Source organism: Mauremys reevesii, linkage group 12 (assembly GCF_016161935.1).
Source record: "Mauremys reevesii isolate NIE-2019 linkage group 12, ASM1616193v1, whole genome shotgun sequence".
Classification (NCBI taxonomy): Eukaryota; Metazoa; Chordata; order Testudines; family Geoemydidae; genus Mauremys; species Mauremys reevesii.
In genome coordinates, this window is record NC_052634.1 from 50,347,913 (window position 1) to 50,364,987 (window position 17,075).

General features: G+C 55.6%; 1 non-coding gene across 1 annotated transcript; it reads left to right on the plus strand.

Moving 5' to 3' along the window:
* The first annotated feature begins 3,289 nt into the window (after positions 1–3,289).
* Positions 3,290–3,371, plus strand: TRNAS-AGA. Its single transcript has one exon. It is a non-coding gene; the product is annotated as a tRNA-Ser (tRNA).
* Positions 3,372–17,075: the final 13,704 nt, after the last annotated feature.

Sequence of the window (17,075 nt, forward strand, 5' to 3'; positions counted from 1 at the left end):
CCTGGGCAGGACAGGGAGAGCCAGTTATACCCCCCCCCAGCCCGTATCCGGGGATGGGGGCACTCACACCCTGGGGACCCACCCACCAGAGATCTACTGGGGGGAGAGTGACACCCACACACCCAGGATCTTGTAGGGGGGAACAAGGGCATCCACACTCCGGGATCCTCTGCAGAGGGACGGACACCCACACATCCAGGATTCTGTATGGGGGGCAGAGGTACCCGGACACCTGGGCGGGGGAAGGGGGCACCAAAACATCCGGGATCTTACCTGGGAGAACAGCGGCGCCTGCAGCTCGACGTGAGACGGGGGAAGCAGGAGCATTTCCCAGTTCCAGGCTGTCCCCGTCTGGCCAAGGCACAGAGCTCACAAGCAGAGTTTAAAGCTCCAGCTGCCAGGCTGCAAAGCAATCTGGGCCCCGTGGCTGGTGCCTGTGATCCCAGCTCCTGGCGAGGCTGAGGCCGGCGGATCGCTTGAACTCAGGAGTTCTGGGCTGCAGGGGGCTGTGCCAATTGGGTGTCTGCACTAAGTTCAGCATCAATATGGTGATCCCAGGGCAGCTTGGGTTCCCCAGGTTGTCTAAGGAGGGGTGAAGCAGCCCAGGTCAGAAACAGAGCAGGTCAAAACTTCTGTGCCAATCAGTAGTGGGATCACACCTGTGAGTAGCCCCTGCAGCGCAGCCTGGGCAAGACAGTGAGACACAGTCTCTTTTTATACAGACACCCCCCGCAGAGCCTGCAGGGGGGATGGGAGCACCCACACGATGGGGAGTCTGACTTGGGGTGAGGGACGCACCCAAGCAACACGTATGTTGAAAAGGGGAACAGAGACACCCACAGATCCCGGCTGGGGCAGGCAAGGGAAACCACACGGGAGCTAGTTCATGGGGTTGGGGGACAGAGACACCCACCGGAGATCCTGGATGGGAGCACCCACATGATGGGGATCTTGAAGTGGGAGGAGGAAAGCACCATGTCCCAGAGGTTCTGAAGGGGAACAGGGACACCCACACACCAGGTGTCTTGCAGCATGAGCTGCGGTCTTCATTTACACAGGGCAATGATGGGGAATTAACCACGTCCCTTGCGGAGCTTGTTCCACTAGATGATTAGCCTCATTGAAGTACCCAGACCTTTTAACAATAAGAAGTGAAATGAAATGGCCACATGATGGCAACAGAACCTAAGAAATTTGTTGGTCTCTAAGGTGCCACACGTACTCCTGTTCTTTTTGAGGATACAGACTAACACGGCTGCTCCTCTGAAACCTAAGAGATGAGAAGCCATGTTCTTGTTCAATGTGCATTGAAGCTGAAAAGGGAGATGTTTCCTCTTTGATTCCTAAGCCCCCAACTCTAATCCACTAAACACCCCTTTCCTCCCACAGCCAGGACTAAAACCCAGGAGTCATAACTAGTAGCACCCCTTAACCTTCTCTCTGTGAGGAAGAAGAAGCTCTGAGACCCCTGGGCTGTCCCCTTGCCACCCTGCCTGGGCTGCACTTGAAACCCAATGGGGTTTCCTTGGGCAGTTCTGAATCTTGCTCCCAGGAAGGGTGTAATTTTAGGAGCAGGTTCCAAATAGTGCAATTAACCAGCCAGAAGGGGCAGCAGGTATCGGTGTCGGAGCCATTGAAATAATCACAGCAAAGTAGTTCAGGGAAACTGTTATTAATGACGTGTGAGTGAAAGGTGAGAAGCTGATGGTGTCAGTGTCACACTAGAGGGCGCTGAGATGGTTTTAAATTTGTCATCCAAACCCAGCCACCACCTAGCACATGTTTTAACCTCTTCTTCTCTTACCGTTGCTCCTTATCAGGGAAGGGGAGAGAGCAAACGAGCAATAGAAACACAGACCTAGTGACCGAAGCAAACATTTCTTTGCTCCTTGCTTGGCTCTGTCAGTTATTCGGGTACAAACTCACCCCCCACCCACTGTCTGTGCTGGGCTCAGTGGGCAGGAAGAGCTCAGCTGTCAGTGGGACTTGGGGAGCTTGGCACATTACTGTGAGCTGCTCGAACGTTTAGGTGAAAACCACCTAAACACGGACACAAGGTCTAGGCTGCAGCAACTCATCTTGCATCTGCGGCTGTTGAAGCTACAGGGCAGAGGACTAAGTACAACATTTAAACTTATGTTTGACCTCAGAGAATAACACAAATGTGTCTGTGAAAAGAGGGGAGTCGAGTTCAATCCCTTGTCACCATCAATGTGCAAACCAGGAACCTGTTGTTTTGCATTCCTGATGTGTCGCCATCATGTGGCTATTCTCATAGACTTTAAGGTCAGAAGGGACCATTATGATCATCTAGTCTGACCTCCTGCACAACGCAGGCCACAGAATATCACCCACCCACTTCTATAACAAACCTCCAACCTATGTCTGAGTAACCTATTCTGTTCAGTCCCTTTAATTAAAAAAATATGGTTTTTTTCATAGAAACTATATTTCCCTCATAGAGACTCAGGGGCAGATTAATCTACAAAGGGAAGGTGATTCCAAGGCAGTTCTCCACCCTCACTCCCATTTGGCCACTTCCCACCCCTGCTATTTGGCTGAGGCCTGCTGATCGCTCGCTCCTCTCCTCCCACAAGGCCTCCTCGCGACTCTCCGCCCCCTACCCCAAGGTCTGCCTGCTGCCCACCCCTCTCTGCCCCTCCCCTGAGGCCTGCCCTGCCCATCGCCCACACCTCTCTGCCCCCTCCCCTGAGACCCACCCTGCCCTTCGCCCCCAACTCTCTGCCCCCTCCCCTGAGACCTGCCCTGCCCTTCGCCCACCCCTCTCTGCCCCCTCCCCTGAGACCTGCCCTGCCCATCGCCCACACCTCTCTGCCCCCTCTCCTGAGACCCACACTGCCCACCTCTTTCTTTGATCATCTGTTGTTATTCCTTGAAACATCAAGGATGGAATAAAAAGCGAGTTTACTCCAGGGTGAGGAAAGAAAGGAGCCATCAACCCCCTGGCAAAGCTCAATGCCCCAGAGAAAACCTGCCCCTTGCTATCGCAATCACTGATGTACTGGGGATATGACGGGAAAGGGACTGTCTGAATGATCGGGGCAGGAAATGGACAAAAATCTACAGCAACATCATTAACCACAAGCACACTCTCCTCGTGTTCCAGCCAGAAGGGAAAGGACCAGGAATTCTTGCAGTTCCGCCATGGACACACTTACACAAGGGCACAGCAGTGTGTGTGTTGTGGAAGCTGGTCTGAGGAAACAACTGGAATTGATCACTCAGTGAGAACAGAACTAGAGTGCAGTGAAAGCCACATATCAAGCAAGTAGTTGTGGCTGAGTGGTTAAAGCGATGGACTAGAAATCCATTGGGGTCTCCCTGCGCAGGTTCAAATCCTGCCAACTACGCAGGAAGTTGTGGTTCTTTAGTTTCAATGGAGCTGGGTCTTGTCTCACTTTTCAGTTATGTCTACATGAAAGAATAATGTGGCTTAAGTTAAAGTGTTTTAATTGAACAGCTGTTGCATGTCCACCCTATTCCCCTGTGTCACCAGAGCACATCCATGCTAGCATCTCTTGGATCGCCACAGAGAGCAGTGCACTGTGGGTAGCTATCCCACTGTGCAACTGGCTGCAGGGTGCTTTGGGAAGGGTTTGCAATGCCTCACAGGCTGGTACAGCATCACATGATGCAGGTTTCTATCCCATTGTTCCATGGGCATCCTACTAGATTGCCAGCTGCTTTTCAACTGCAATGTGTGTGATAGGGTAGAGAGCATGTGTGTGTGGGGGGTGGGGGGAGACAGTGTGTGCATTGCGGAAGAGTGAGTGTGTCGCACACTTTCTCTAAGTTCAGACAGCTGCTGGAAGCAACCAGTCCTGAGGCAGGGGACAGCCCCGACATCAGGCCCCCTTCTCTCACTGGCTCAGCTCAGCACAGCACTCTCTGTCACACACACACATTGCTGCCTGCTTATCTCTATGTCAGGGGGGCTGGAACAGGGGGTTTAGAGGGCCATGGCCCCACCACTCTTTACTGGCTGTTAGGACAAATGATGGGGAGGGGGAGGGTGCACTCTTGGGGAAGAGGCGTCTGTGGGTGTGGCCTCGGGGGGAGAGGTGCTGTGAGTGGGGGTCCTTAGGGAAGGGGTGTCATGGGGGTGCCACAGTTCGGACAACGGTGCCGCCCCCCACTGTAAGGAAGCTTCTGCTGCCCTTGCTCTGTGTTGGCAGAGCGGGAGAGAGCAGCATCCACGGCAGTGATTTGCTCCCCGGGGCTCCGGCAGGGGGGCTCAGGAGGTGATTTAAAGGGCCAGGGGCTCCGGCCGCTGCAGGGAGCCCTGGGCCCTTTAAATCACCAGCCTGGGGAAGCTGGGCCGGGCTGGCACAGCGTACCGGCTCTTGCCGGTACCCCATACCGGAACATACCGGCTTACTTTCACCTCCAGAAGGTCCTCACATGGATCAATAAATGGTTAAAAGACAAGAAACAAAGGGTAGGAATAAATGGTCAGTTTTCAGGATGGAAACAGGTAACTAGTGGTGTCTGTACTGGGACCAGGACTAGTCAACATATTCATAAACAACCTGCTAAACAGTGAGCTGACAAAATTTGCAGATGATCCAAAACTACCAGCTTGCTGCCTAGAACGAACGCTCCTTGAATGGGGTGATCCACAGGGAATCATAGAATCATAGAACTTAAGATCAGAAGGGACCATTATGATCATCTAGTCTGACCTCCCGCAAGATGCAGGCCACAAAAGCTGACCCACCCACTCCTGAAATAATTCTCTCCCTTGACTCAGCTGTTGAAGTCCCCAAATCCTGATTTAAAGACTTCAAGTAGCAGATAATCCTCCAGCAAGCGACCCCTGCCCCATGCTGCAGAGGAAGGCGAAAAACCTCCAAGGTCTCTGCCAATCTACCCTGGAGGAAAATTCCTTCCCGACCCCAAATATGGCGATCAGCTGAACCCCGAGCATGCGGGCAAGACTCTCCAGCCAGACACGCAGGAAAAAGACTTTCAATATCCCAACATTGACCCTCGGTACTAATTACCAGTGGTTGCACGTTATTGACCTATTGACTAAATCACGTTCTCCTATCAAACCATTCCCTCCATAAACTTATCAAGATTAATCTTAAAGCCAGAGAGGTCCTTCGCCCCCACTGTTTCCCTCGGTAGGCTGTTTCAGAATTTCACTCCCCTGATGGTTAGAAACCTTCGTCTAATTTCAAGCCTAAACTTCCCGACTGCCAATTTATATCCATTTGTTCTTGAGGGAGTAGCTCAAACCTCCAAAGTGCCTGGCCAGGGGCAGGACATTGGCACAGCAAGGGAGGGGTGTGGCAGTGACATCACAAAGGCCTTTTGCAGGACCTCAGACTATTGGTCAAAGGTGGTGGGGAGGTGGTGACCTCACAGAGAGATGCTGACATCAGCCAGGCAGGACAGGGGCGAGGGGCCAGGGAAACCTCAGAGACCCCTGTGGCTTTGCTTCAGCAAGTCTCCTTCTCCAGGTCTCTCTCTGAGGACTGAGAGAGTATTCGGGTTCACGTACTTGAGCGCCAGGAGGAACCTCTTTCGAGTTTTCTCCTTCCCTTTTCTTGATTTTGAAATTAACCATCAGATCTTGAATTTCCTGGGTTCTCTCCCTGGCTCTGACTCTCTCTTGTGCAATCCCTCGGCAGTTACCCAACTCACCAGCGTGTGGGAGCGAGGGGCTGGGGCTGGGTTGTGACACGGCCCAGAGTCCCGTACTGCCCCTTTGTTACTCACCCCGGGGCAGGGTGGGGGATGGCCTGGGAGACCCGCTAAGAAAGGTGCTTCTGGTGGGTCTGTGTGTGGGTCACACTGCCCCCTGCTGGATAGACCCCTCTAGGTCAGAAACAGTCTCAGCCCGGGTCAGACCCGGGGAGCCAAGCCCAGCCCCCTCTGTCGCCACGGCCATGTCTATTGGTATCCTGGAAAGGTCCATTCTCATGGGTAGCTGTCCAGTGGCACTGAGTTCCACAGGCCTCGGCACACGCTGTGTGGGGCAGGAGGTGTTTGTGTTGGGAGCAGTGGGAGTGAACTGTGTGCGGTTGTGTCTCTGCGCACAATTGCGAATATTCTGGTGTGTGTGTGTGATTGTGAGTGTGGCTGGGGAGTGTGATTGTTTCTCTCTTTGGGGGTGGAGCTAGCATGCCCCTCTGGGTGTGTTGTGTGTAAGTGTTCTTGGGATTGTGTGAGTCCCTTGTGCGTCAATGTGTGTGTGTGTCACTTGCTGCAGGATACAAAATCCTGCAAAGCCACCACACACTCACACACAGAGTGGGGCTCAGCCCCACCCGCCGGGGGCAGCAGGGCCACACCCGCCTCTCCTGGGCCCGCGGGGCCAATTTCCCACCCCGCCCCGGCCCCGGGCGGGGGCCCCCACCGGGGGGGGGGCATTGCCCGGGGGGGGGGGCAGATGTGCTGGATTCAGAAGGAAGCACTTTGGGAAAATCAGTCAAGGCCCTTAGCAGAGCTGGGACACAGACCCAGTGACCCCTGCACCACCCTGGGAGGGGAGTGGGGTTGAGTGGTCAGAGCAGGGGGGGGGGGGCTGGGCACCCGGACCCCTGGGTTCTATCCCTGGCTCTGGGGGTGGAAGGGGTCTAGAGCAGGAGGACTGGGAGCCAGGACTCCTGGGTTCCATAGGGGAGACTGTTTTTTCCTGTGCTTCCTTCCCTAGAGATCCCAGCCCAGCCCCCTAGAGGAGACTGAGCACAAGTGGGGGGAGTTGTTCTCCCACTTTGGAGTTATGATTCAAACCCCTTCACTCAGTGCTCCCGCTCATATCGGCCAGCTGCAGCCTCATCTCCTGGAACTCGGGCAGCTGGCGCTTGATCCGGTCGTACAGTCACACGCTGACTGGCTCCCCTGCCTGGATGCTCTTGTGGAAATCCCACAGGCGACGCTGCAGGGCTTGGCACCGTTGGTTTCTTTAATGTTGTGGTGTTTCCCCGGCCGCCGGAAAAAAGCCGCCAACTCCTCCCTCACCGACTCCCACCAATCCCCCTGGTTGCCACAGAACCCTCTGATGTTTTCCCGTTCTGCCAACACCTCCAGGCCTCGCCCCCCTGCTCCTTTATCTTGCAAGCTCTGGATGTTCAGCTTCCAATGTCCTCTGCCCTGGGTCAGGGACAGGGGTGGCTCCAGGCACCAGCGCAGCAAGCGGCGGGGGGGTGGCCTGCTGGTCGCTGTGAGGGTGGCAGTCAGGCTGCCTGCAGGAGGTCCCCTGGTAATGCGCATTAGGCGATGCCTGCGGGAGCTCTGCCAGTCACGCGGCTTCAGCAGCAATTCGGTGGTGGTTACGCCAAAGGCACAGGATCGGCAGACCTCCCGCAGGCATGCCGCCGAATCCGCCTTACCAGAGGATGTCCCGTAGGTGTTGGGATAGATCTGTATTACATTATATACTAATGTTAGATGTGTAGAAAGTGTGACTAGAGTGAGGGGCACCAGCAGAGCTGTGAGTCTGGAGGTCAGGACTGGGATGGCAGGGGCTGCGGGTCGGGAGTGAGGGGCACCAGCAGAGCTGTGAGTCTGGAGGTCAGGACTGGGATAGCAGGGGCTGCAGGTCGGGAGTGAGGGGCACCAGGAGAGCTGTGAGTCTGGAGGTCAGGACTGGGATAGCAGGGGCTGCGGGTCAGGAGTGAGGGGCACCACTAGAGCTGGGGGGAACCCAGGGGGCTGCAGGTCGGGAGTGAGGGGCACCAGCAGAGCTGTGAGTCTGGAGGTCAGGACTGGAATGGCAGGGGCTGCAGGTCGGGAGTGAGGGGCACCAGCAGAGCTGTGAGTCTGGAGGTCAGGACTGGGATAGCAGGGGCTGCGGGTCAGGAGTGAGGGGCACCACTAGAGCTGGGGGGAACCCAGGGGGCTGCAGGTTGGGAGTGAGGGGCACCAGCAGAGCTTTGGGTCTGGAGGTCAGGACTGGGATAGCAGGGGCTGCAGATCGGCAGTGAGGGGCACCGGCAGCACAGCGACTGAGGAACTCAGCAGGAGTCCAGGGGCTGTGGGTCGGGCGTGAGGTGCACCAGCAGAGCTGGAGGAGCGCAGGGGGCTGCGGGTCGGGATTGAGGGGCACCAGCAGAGCTGTGAGTCTGGAGGTCAGGACTGGGATGGCAGGGGCTGCAGGTCGGGAGTGAGGGGCACCAGCAGAGCTGGAGGGAGCGCAGGGGGCTGCGGGTCGGGAGTGAGGGGCACCAGGAGAGCTGTGAGTCTGGAGGTCAGGACTGGGATAGCAGGGGCTGCGGGTCAGGAGTGAGGGGCACCACTAGAGCTGGGGGGAACCCAGGGGGCTGCAGGTCGGGAGTGAGGGGCACCAGCAGAGCTGTGAGTCTGGAGGTCAGGACTGGGATGGCAGGGGCTGCGGGTCGGGAGTGAGGGGCACCGTCAGAGCTGGAGGGAGCGCAGGGGGCTGCGGGTCGGGAGTGAGGGGCACCAGCAGAGCTGTGAGTCTGGAGTTCAGGACTGGGATGGCAGGGGCTGCAGGTCGGGAGTGAGGGGCACCAGCAGAGCTGTGAGTCTGGAGGTCAGGACTGGGATGGCAGGGGCTGCGGGTCAGGAGTGAGGGGCACCAGCAGAGCTGTGAGTCTGGAGGTCAGGGCTGGGATAGCAGGGGCTGCGGGTCGGGAGTGATGGGCACCAGTAGAGCTGTGAGTCTGGAGGTCACATCTGCAGGGAACAGTTCTGAACTTGGAGCACTTACAACTTGGAGAGTCTTTGTAGGGCATCCCAAAGGTTTCCTGTATTCACAGACAGTTGTTGAGATGGTTCACCCAATTCCTCACCTGGGCACACAGCTCTCGAGAGCACTTTTTTCCTAGAGCCATAGAGGTCTGAGACCCACGGCTGTTCCCCTCATTCCAGCTGCGAGATCACATCAGGTTTGGAAACTGGAAACCCTGGGAAGGGAAAGAAAACAAGGAAGGTCCATGGAATTTGTGGGATACTTGTCACAAGGAATATTCCATGGTTTTAACCCCAGCTCATTTTTAAGACGTAACACCCCAAGGTCGGCTTCCTTGGCTCAAAGTGGCAGGAGAGTTATTATTATAACTCATATTCATGACCTTAGTGCCTAAGAGCCAATGAACCGTGGGCCCCTGTTGTGCTAGGCACAGCACAAACCCAGAATAGAAGATGGCCCAGGCCCTGAAGAATTTACAGTCTAACTAGACAAGACAGACACAGATGAGGGAAGAGGTGGAACCCACCAGCAGAGTGAACTATGTGAAGGCAGAGGGACAGATCTGATGAACACAGGTATAGAACTTGAGACTATTGTATTTAATGTTATAACTAGGGCCAGTGTTTTCCGGAAATTGCTGCTGTTACTGCATTTCCCCCTGAAATTACTCTTCATTTCTGGAATCACCCTTTGTATCCAGAATAGCTGAACAGAAGGTGGTTGGGGATGCAGGGTCACAAACCCCACATTTCTGCCTGGAGACCCCTGACTCCTCCCCAGGGCACGGGGCAGAGGCTGGGGGCTGGCTGCTTTTGAGACTTGCTGCCAATTTCTTCCCTCCTCATACAAGTCTGGGCTAAGAAAAAACACTGGAGCTTCCCCTTGGGAGATGGGGCACTTGGCAGTGGGACGCTGGGCACCCTCATCGTGCTGCAGCGCAGACGGTGCTCGCACCTGCTCTCGGCTGCGTCCACAGCACCTCTCCCCTGCTCATCTCCCCTGCACACAGCTGGTTCATGTCCCGTCTCCCCAGCACACAGCCGGCTGTAGGCTCTCAATGCCCAGTGTCTGGGTCCCACCTTCCCCACACAGCTGGCTCCTGTCCCCTGCCCACAATGCACTTTCCAGCTGTAAAAGATTATATATTGCTCATGCTTGTCAATTACTCTGTTTTCGCTGCCAGCAAACACTGGCCTTACTTATGACTGTTATCTGTATCTTTGAGCCAGCCCTTGAAAGCACGAATACATCACAGACTGTGGTGCTGAGATGGGCCAGATGATACCGGGGAGGCTGAGGGATGGGGAGATGGGTTTCCTGTGCAATCTGGTGTCACTAAGGCTGGATCTCAAGGCTGGTTATGCAGAACTCCATCTTCTGAAGCTTTGCCCCGCACAGAAAGGGGCAGGGACTGATTTTACCTCTTTCGGGAGACTGAATATGACAGACTTTTTGGAGAGAAATAGTTGAGTTTGAGCTGACTGAGAAGGGCCTTTTTGGGCTACAAACTGCCATGACCTGAGAACCCAGACGTAAGCTTTTAAAGAAGGTTTTTAATACACTTTGGAATGATCGGGGATTCCCAAGAGGACTGATGGTAAAGAAACATTTTGATGCTTTTCTTGCTTTATATCTTTTCCCCATAAGGCACAATGCCACTGTCATGGATCCACAGGATCTGTGCAATGCCCTGGCTTTTAAACAGTCCTTGGGAGGTGCCCCTTGAGTGCACTACACCCCCAACGGGTCCCACTCTTCCACAAGGACAGGCCATGTAGCTTCAGCACCTGAGACTGAGCCTCTGGCTTCAACACTCCTATTTCAACCTGTAGCTCTGCCAGCAGATCCAGCCGAACTACACTCCTGTTCACAGACTGTTCCTCAGTCAATGCACAGAGCAAGTTTGTGCTGTGACACTCGGCAGACTTTTAAAACATAGCAGGGTTCATTAGTCAACTGAAACACAGCACTGAACGTCTTTAGATTAGCACAGAGAAGCAAATACGACGATATAGTCCATACTGGGCAATGCCCTTGAGCCAGGCTGCTGTAGAAAACAGTTTGGTTTCCTTTCACTGAGCCTGTCCATTTGTCTTCGCTCCGGTAGAGCTCCCTGCATCTGCAAACCCAGTTCTTCCTGCTCCCAAGCACATCATGAGTCCATGTATGCTTCACTCAGCCAAGCTGAGATCCTCCCATGGACAGGTGACAATTATTCCCTGGTCTCTGTCGGGTATTCCATTGCTGTAGGTTGGTCCCAGCCTGTCCTTAATGACCCATTCATATCACCCCGTGACAGCTCCGTGACAAAACACCACATGTCTCCTCCTCTTTATAATCATGGCAACACCAACCCCAGAGGGAAACTGAGGTGTGTATTGGCATCACCAAAATTCCTGCCTCTCTCTCACACACACACACACTGCTCACAGCCCTTGGAGAGAAAGCAAAGCACAGGAACTGGATGTTAGTCCAGTGAACACAATGGAGGACAAGCCGCAATCCTCACACCCTGGTCAAACAGGAGAGGCATGTGGGTCCCCACCCATAGAGAGGGGCTGGCTAGAGGCCCGATACCCAAGAGGCCATTCCTTGAGCAGACCATGGAGGCAGGTCAAAGGCTTCGCTACCCCAGAACTGTGGCATCGCAAAAGCACATTTTGGGGAATTAGGAAATCTAGTGACTCAGGTGTAATGGGAGGGAGAATTAAACTCCCCCAGTGTGTGGAGAAGGCTGGGGAATTAAACACTAAAATTCAGGAGCAACAGCCCCTAATTCTTCTGAAAAGAAGGAAGTTTGGGGTGGGCTTTAGCAATTAGGTTGCACCACATTCATAGATTGGAATTATTAATTAATAAGTGATGTAAATCATGAGTATTAATGCTTGATGCTTATGGACTTCCCAAAGGCCACGTATGGGTTGGGGCAGCTATTGACATTCTTGTAATAAGAGAAAAGGAGCAGATATGGTATATAGCCATCCTATTACCATAAGGAAGTGGATAAAATACCTCTCCTAGCTACCAGGTTTTCATTTTGTCGGGTCACTGAGACAGTGTAAACTGAAGCAGGGCTCCCTTCTGATGGGCTCCCTTGCCCGTCCATCTTTCTTTCCAAGGGTGTCCGTATGTTGTAAGTATGCACAGTGCAAAACCCTCTTTACTGTACTTATCTTAGTTTAATCGTTACGTGTATTGAGCCTGGCCTATGATTTCAGTTATAACTGTCTGGATTAAATCACGTTTCTGTGTTTCACCAAATTCCATCTTCTCAATTACCTTTGAGTAGCCATGTACAAGGGCAAGTTGTGCCCCAACCTGTAATCTTATAGGTGTAGAAACTGTACAGGCTACACCACCGCCCTGTGACATCATCAGCCAAGCGCCCATTGGTGCCTGGGAGGTGGCCCTGGTGTGGGAGGGAGGATGCAGCAAGGACTCAGGGTCGGAGGCCGGGGTCACTGTGCATAGAGATGGGGAGGTCATATGGGGAGGGGGGTAATGAGCGGGAGAGGGAGGTCAAGAGTTATAATAATAATAATATTGGGGGGGGGGGAAATATATAATGAAGTGAAACTGAACAGAAAAAAATGGAGTGGAGGCTCTAAAGCAACAAGGTTTGGGTAGGGATTTGGGGTTAAAGGTCTGGGATCCCCCAGAGCTCTGGATCCCCAAACCTCTCCTCCCTCCCACTGACCCACCCAGCCCACTTCCCGGGTGCCCTTCCTCCACACTCCCCTCCGCTTCTTCCCATTACTCTCAGCCGGCACCACCTCCCGGCACCTTGGGAGCTTCTTGTGTTCCCTCCTCCTCTCTCACTACCTCCTCCCTCCCTGCTGCTTCTTAGCTCTAACCCTGCACACGCCGTCCCCATGTCCTGGCACCCCAGAATTATCTACTCCTCCCTTCTCCTCCCCTCCCATAGCTCTGTTCTCCCTTCACCCGTGGGGTCCTGAATGGCAACATTATACACTCTCCTATCAAAAGAGGAGCTCACCTGACTGTCACACAAGCCAGGCATGAGTCACACACCTATTAACTCAATTTAGAATTCTACAGGTGGCATATTTTCCTCCTAAAATGAGGAAACGGCATGAAAGCTACAGTTATTAATGTAGTTATTAAGGTATCCTATAAGGATACTGTAGCAGGGTGGACCCTGCTCCTGCCCGGAAGGGCTTGAAATGCTGCCTGCCAGGGCTTGAGAGCGATGGCTCTGGAAGCTGGGCTGATTAAGGAAGTGGCTGCAACTGCGGCCACGCCCCAAACTGAAGCCCTGGGGCTTATAAGAAGGCAGGGAAGCCAGGAGCAGTCAGTCTCTCCCTCTGCTTCCAGAGGGAGATGGGCCTGGCTGCTTAGAGTTTGAAAAGGTACCTATGGTGAAGCAGGGCTGGGGAAGGGCTGAGGAGCTAGGGAAGCTCCAGCCTGGAAAGCCCCAGGCTGCGGCCTAGAAAAGGGCAAGAGGTACTGGGGGTTGCAAGGGACAACCCAGGAGTAGGTAAAGCAGCAGGTCCAAACCCACTTTTGCCTGTGATGAGTGGGCTGATACTGCAGTCTGCCCCAGGGTGTGGGGCTAGACCATGACTGTCAGTGGCCACTACTGAGGCAAAGTGGGGATAGTAGGGTGGGGGTTCCCCTGGGAGGGGGAGACCCAATTATAGTTAAAGGGGCACCGGGTCCTGGGAGGGACACGGGGCCGAGAGCAAAAAGGGGGATCACCGGCCTGCAGAGGGCGCTCCAGGCTGGAAAAGAGCTAATTCCCCGGAAAAACCAGCAGGAGGCGCCGCGGCGGTGAGTAGCCCGTTTACACGTGGTGGAGAATGCGGGCATAGCGGTCCGCCCCTGATACAAGAAGCCTGGGCAGGGACTGTGGGACAGTTGCCCAGAAGAGGACGGCCCTAGATAGAGATGGAGGTAGAGGCCCTTATTAAGCTCCTGGCCGAGAGCTAGCGGCAGCAGCAACAGCAGCTCGTGCAGCAGCTGGGGGCCCACCAGCAGCAGCTACTTCAGACCCTGGGGGTCCAGCATCGGGAGCAACAGACTCAATGTCTCCAGCAGCTCGCCACCCTGTGGCCGAGCCCCGGTGGCGTCGCACCAGGGGGGGCCGCTTCACCTGCACCCCCTGCGCCACCGGTGCGCCTGACCAAGATGGGGCCCGAGGATGACCCCGAGGCGTATCTCGTCACCTTTGAGCGGGTGGCGGCAGTGGCCGGGTGGGCACCGGACCAGTGGGCGACTCTCCTCGCCCCCTATTTGACGGGGCCTGCGCAGACGGCTTACCGGGGGCTCCCCGACGATGAGGCTCGAGTTTATGTGCGAGTGAAAGCCGCCATCTTGGACGCTTTCGACATTACCCCCGAGACCTTTCGATGGCGGTTTCGGGGAACGCCTTATCCTCCAGGCGCCCGGCCCCAGGCCATCGCCCAGGAACTAAAGGACGCGGCTAGCAGGTGGCTACAGCCTGAGCGGGGAACCACCGCGGAACTGACAGAACAGATCGTCCTTGAGCAGTTCACTCACATTCTCCCGAAACCTGGACGGGCGTGGGTGCTCCGGCACCGACCGCAAACACTGCGCGCAGCAATCACCCTCATGGAAGACTTTCTGGAAGCCGAGGCCCCTCTAGGGCCGGCCGCCTGGGCCCCGAGTCCGAGACCGGGCACGCAGAGACGAGCTGAGCCCAAAATGGTGGAGAAACGATACAGAGACTCCTGTTGTAGAGCCTGTGGGACTCGGCTCGCCGAACAGCAAGCGGGGCTGCGGCAGGGGAGGGCACACGGACCTCATTGGAGCCCAGGCACCCGGGGCAGGAGGCCGGGGCCAAGGCCAAGGAACTGTTGGGCCTGTGGGAAACCAGGGCACTTGAAGAGGGAGTGCCCCCACGGAGCTCGCAGGGCCCAGCCAAGCCCAGAAAGAAGAGCTAAGACCCACAAAACTGGGGCCGAAGCAGGGGGGAGGCCTCGAGGGTGCTTCCACTGCCACCCCAAGGGCCACGTCACGAGGCAATACCCCCTGGGGCAGAAAGGGGACGTGCCTGTAACTGAGGCTCGGTCTGGGACCCCCCGCCAGGAAGGGGTAGTCCAGACCGAGGCCCCTAAGCAGAAAGGGGCTGGGGCAAAACGGCCTCGCCGTAACCAGGGAACCCAAACTGAGGGGGGAACCCACAGAGGACCAGGGAGGTCTATGGTGGGGACCCGGAACCAGGGGGAAGTCAACAGGCTGCTCCAAACAATGGAGGGCCTGCGGCAAGAAAGAGATTCCCTGCGGGCCCAGCTGAGAAGAATGCTGGGCCGGTAGAACACCCCGCCTGCCCCCCCCGAGGGGTTCTTGAGGGGGAGGGTGTGTAGCAGGGTGGACCCTGCTCCTGCCCGGAGGGGCTTGAAATGCTGCCTGCCAGGGCTTGAGAGCGGTGGCTCTGGAAGCTGGGCTGATTAAGGAAGTGGCTGCAGCTGCGGCCACGCCCCAAACTGAAGCCCTGGGGCTTATAAGAAGGCAGGGAAGCCAGGAGCAGTCAGTCTCTCTCTCTGCTTCCAGAGGGAGATGGGCCTGGCTGCTTAGAGGTTGAAAAGGTACCTATGGTGAAGCAGGGCTGGGGAAGGGCTGAGGAGCTAGGGAAGCTCCAGCCTGGAAAGCCCCAGGCTGCGGCCTAGGAAAGGGCAAGAGGTACTGGGGGTTGCAAGGGACAACCCAGGAGTAGGTAAAGCAGCAGGTCCAACCCCCTATTGCCTGTGATGAGTGGGCTGATACTGCAGTCTGCCCCAGGGTGTGGGGCTAGACCATGACTGTCAGTGGCCACTACTGAGGCAAAGTGGGGATAGTAGGGTGGGGGTTCCCCTGGGAGGGGGAGACCCAATTATAGTTAAAGGGGCACCGGGTCCTGGGAGGGACACGGGGCCGATAGGAAAAAGGGGGATCACCGGCCTGCAGAGGGCGCTCCGGGCTGGAAAAGAGCCAATTCCCCGGAAAAACCAGCAGGAGGCGCCGCGGTGGTGAGTAGCCCGTTTACAGATACATTAAATGCAATTTTAAAATGACTGTTGGCACCAAAAAGGCACATGTCCAAAAATTATTTTAGTGGGTGGGAGATAAGGCAAAAAAAGTGGGGCAAGGGAACTTGTCAAAACTTGTATGACAATTAAAGGTATAAAGTTATCACTGCTCAGATTTTTTAGAGCCCCCACAGCTTCTAATAACCGAGGGGACAGGACTCCTCACCCAGCAAGACCACCGTCTCATAGTTCTCCTGCATGACGTCTCTGCAGAGGGCTCTCTGAGCGGGGTCCAGCAGAGCCCACTCTTCCCTGGTGAAATACACAGCCACCTCCTCGAAGGTCACCGGCCCCTGAAAGAGCAAGAGTCCAACACTCAGTACCTGCTGCCCCCGTCACAACCCCACCACTCATGGGGGGAAAGGAGCCAATCAAAGGGAAGCTCTGGGTGGCTCACAGGCAGGAGTCCCACCTCCACCCCATTCACAGCATCCAGGAAATGCCAGGGTGAGGGGACGAAGCGAGAGCCCCTTGTCTCTCCCAGCAGATCCGTCACCCCCCTACTAGCCGCAGACGGATACAGGAGATGGAGCCCCTGGCAGGGCGCAGGGAGAGCTCGCTGGCAGAGAGCCCAACGCTGTTCTCATTGTCAAGAGCAGGACAGGACCAGACTTAGTGGGGGGCAGACGACATGACGGTCCAGGGGGGCCTTGCTGAGGGGGTTCCTCCAGCAGGGGTGTCCGGTCTCTCCTCCCCCCACTTCTCTTCAGCTGTCTGCCCCTGCAGCTCTTCCTGCAGCCCTGCCCCCTCCCCCACTGGGAGCTGCCCCGGCCAAGCTGCTCCCAGGAGCCTCCTGTGTGCCGTGCGGCGGGGGGGGGAGGGGGTTTGCTGATGTCAGGGAGGCCCCACCCTCCTGCCTCTGTGCCCAGTCTCTGCTGAGCTGAGGGGTGGTGGTGGTGGGGGGGGGGGACATGATTCTGTGCTGCTGCCTCTGGGTCAGGAGTGGGAGCTGCTGGCCCCTGCTGCCGTGTGAACGAGCCTTCGGACTAGTGAGTGTCGCTGGGCTGGAAGCGACAGCGGGCTGTGACTCACCCCCCACCCCCACACACTCACCCCACAATAGACACTTCAATTACTGTTATTACTTCTTTTTACTTCCTGTCAAAATGTGCAAAGTGCACATAGTCTCTGTAATTTTATTCTTTCACATTTGGTCAGGATGACAGTGCTGGTATTTTAGCTTTCTAACTGGTCTGTGCATTTCAAAATTTTATTTCTGTCTTATGCTTAAATTCAATTCTTTGAGTAATGAGTTCTAAAATGCCTCACCTGTCCTGGCTGGAGTAATTATCATTATTACTGTTATTACCGTATTGTGCTTTGTCATTCATTATTTAAAATGG